The sequence below is a fragment of the Quercus suber genome, unplaced genomic scaffold (genome assembly GCF_002906115.3).
Source record: "Quercus suber isolate HL8 unplaced genomic scaffold, Cork oak 2.0 scaffold_91, whole genome shotgun sequence".
NCBI classification, from domain to species: Eukaryota; Viridiplantae; Streptophyta; class Magnoliopsida; order Fagales; family Fagaceae; genus Quercus; species Quercus suber.
In genome coordinates, this window is record NW_027069556.1 from 342,174 (window position 1) to 345,965 (window position 3,792).

Sequence of the window (3,792 nt, forward strand, 5' to 3'; positions counted from 1 at the left end):
ATAATTATTGATTTTTTATCTTTTTGAAATCTTGTAATTCGATGTCAACATTTTTTTAATCCTGAAAATCATCTATGATTTACACTAAATTAAATTTTATAACAATTTCATTTTTACTATACAAACCATGTATAAAAGAGAAGTGCTGCAAGTACAACAATTTCACAACAAAGCCAAGATAGCAAGTTGTTACTGGTTCTAGTGGCAGTTTTAGGAATTTTTTCCAAGATGACAAATAAGAAACTTAAATTATACAAAATCTAATAAAAAGAGAACTTCATATGTTGACCAAAAAAAAAAAAACACGCAAATATATAAAGTTTTACAATTTTCATCTACAAATTTTCTTATTTTGAAATCGTTGTATAATAATCTCATTATCCATACTGCAAACTACATCTCTTTCAAAATTTTAGTTAAATAAAAATTTTCTTTTGCCTTTTCTTTTTGTTTGTAAAGACCTTATATATTGTTAAAGGGACTAAAGTTTAAGGATAAAACTTGGCTACAAATTTAGTTGTAGGCTAATACTACAACTTTCACTAAAAAAATTAATATTACTATATATTTTGAAAATCTAACCATTGAATTGCATGTTATTTATGATCTTAAAACACATGTCAAATTTGATGTCAATCATATGTTAATTTATTATTTAGTTCTTAAACTTATTTTTTATGTATAATTTTATACTACAAAAACTCGAAATTTAAAAATTTAATTGATGACATAGCTATTGATTTTTAATCTTTTTGAAATCTTGCAAGTATGGAGGATGTAAGAAAAAAAATTAATCCAATAGTGGATTTGTCAAAATTCACATTCAATAAAAAAATGTTGAGTGGAGTTGTAACCTTAGTCTACAAGACTATAATCAAGTTTGTTACTAAATTTTGTTCAAAATTTAAATATGTTGAGCCCAAAAGAATTTACGGTGGTCACAAATTTTTTAAAATTTATATATAATAATTTTTTTTTTCACAAGTCAAGGTGGTGCTAGGACCACCCTACACATAATGTGGAGCAACTTATGATTGGTTCTTACATGAGCCCACTATTGACATCAGTTTTTCACCTACTATTAACAGTTTGATACCTCGACTTTGTTGTGAAAATATTGTACTCATAGCTTTATTCTATACAAAATTAGTGAGTCTATTTAAAAATAATTTTTCATTTTTTTGTGATATATATATGAGAATGATATATAAGAGATCTAGAGTTCAATCCCCACCTACACCAAAAATTAATTGGTGTATTGTTTTGATTATAAAGAATTATTATCAGGAACAGACGCCATAAATTGAAACTCTCTCAAAAAGAAGAAGAAAAAAAAGAAAAGAGAATGATATTCATGAATCATGATTAAAATAGTCAAATATTATAGCTGAGTTTTATATGCAATGTCTAATCGTTTGGTGTTTATATAATATCAAGGTTTGTATCAAAATAATATATATATATATATATATATATATATATCTATTACAGCAATATAACAGTTGATATAGTGGTAATGGATTCTTTAGAAGAGGCTTCAGAATCTCCATGATGGCAGTAGCTTCTTGCGCCCATATAAGCAAAGCAAAAGAGCATCAGGGTTTTTTCTTAAATCATTAATAGGGAGCTCTTATTTTTTACTGGAGTTTAGTATTCTTGGTGGAAGAGGAGAAGGGAGCATTAGTAAGGACAGGAGGTTGAACTGGTGGATTATCCTTGATAATGGGGAGAGCAATAGTGGATGAATATTCTCTAGAAATAGTAGCAATGATACTTTGAGTATGAGGGAATTTTCCCTACCATTTCACATACCAATGTCATGAAAGAACGTCACCATCCTTTTCATATTGCCATTTTTATATCCAAGGTACCTTATGGCGTTTAACAAAGTTAAGTAAAGCAGGGAACTTAGCACCATAAGCATCAACCTTATAAAATTTCTTGAAACATTCAAAAGCATTAAGTAATGGTTCAGGAAATATGTCATTAATAGGGCCAAATTAGGTCCACCAACGATTGAACCAAAGGGGCAGAGAACCAGTGAAACTTTTGTCAAAATTAACAAACCAAGAATGAGACATGTTTTCATTCTGGTGAAGCATAAATCTTGACCAAGCAGTGATATAATCATGGTAGGAATAGGGGATGGGAGAAGTGGGCATTGTTCTAGTAGAATTAGGGGAAGGGCCCCATTTTTCTTCAGGAATAATATTGACTAGGTAAACACTGTGGTAAATAATTTTGGAGGAATCATCTTTGTCTTTTATGGTGCTAATAATAATAGATTTTTCATGACACAAGAGGTCAGAATAAATACTATAAATTCTTTTAGTTATGCTCAGGAATCCAGTGAAACCTTGGAAGGAAATAACTTTTAGCAAGTTTGAGAGGATCAGAAATTGAGGCTCTGTTGGGTTCAATATAAAACAAGTTTGGGAAATATTGTTTTTTGATATATTAAGGGATATTGTAATTTCTGAGAAAAGCAGTTCTAATAGGTTGGTTAACAGGGGTTATAGCATAAGGGTCATAGGATGAGGCAAGAACAATGGAGTAATTGGGCCTAGGGATGGTTCCTAGAGTGGTGAATCGGTTAGCAATTTCAATAGGAGAAACAGGTTCCTTTTTGAAAATTTGTTTGGAGTTTTCAGCAAGATGTGTATATTTGGATCTTCTACTTGCCATTTTGACACTGCAGAAATTCACAGGTAAAGAAATTAGGGATAGTATTTTGAGATCCTTTAATATATTCAATATCAAAATCAAAAACACTTAAAATAGCTTGCCATTTGGCAAAAATATGCTTTGAAGCAATATTTTCAACATCTTTTTCAATAATATATTTAGCACTTTTACAATCAATACGTAATAAAAACTTTTGGTTTAATAAATCACTTTGAAATTTTGAAATACATAGTACTATAGATAAAATCTCCTTTTCAATAGTACTATAATTTAACTATGCATTATTCCAGATTCCTGAATAAAAGTGAACAATTTGTTCAGAAGACTCTGGGGAAACCTTTTGCTTTAGGATACCACCATAACCAATGTTAGAGGCATCGGTTTCAACAATTTTGAAAGCATCAACAGTGGGAATACCAAGACATGGCAGTGTCTTAACATGAGATTTAATTTGTTTAATAAGAGAAGTATGAACATCAGACCAAGGTGGAGGATTACTCTTTAATCGATCAAACAGGGGTTTACATAGTTTCCTCATATCCTAGTAGAAATTAGCAACATAATTCAATGATCCAAGAAATCTTTGGAGCTGGGTTTTATCAATGATAACATCAGGAAATTTATTAGCAAATTGAATGGCTCTATCAATAGGACGAATTTGTCCTTCAAAGATGTCATAGCCAAGGAAACAAACTTTTGTTTGGAACAGTTTAATTTTCTTAGCAGAAACAACAAGGCCATTTCTTTTAATAGTATCTAGAAACGAATACAAATGTTTCCAGTGTTCATCAATGGACTAGAGTAAACAAGAACATCATCAATATAAACAATGGTGAAATGACTGCAGGAATTGAAAATATCATTCATAATATTTTGGAATTCACTAAGGGCATTTTTAAGACCAAAAGGCATCACATTCCACTTGTAATGACCAAAATGAGTGGTAAAAGTAGTTTTGTACCTATCCTTCTCACTGATCTGGATTTGCCAAAACCCAGATTTCATATCAAACTTAGAAAATACCACAGCCTCACTCAACCTATGGACTAGGTCATTCTTATTGGGAATAGGATATCTAATCTACTCTAAAACCTTGTTCAAAGGTTT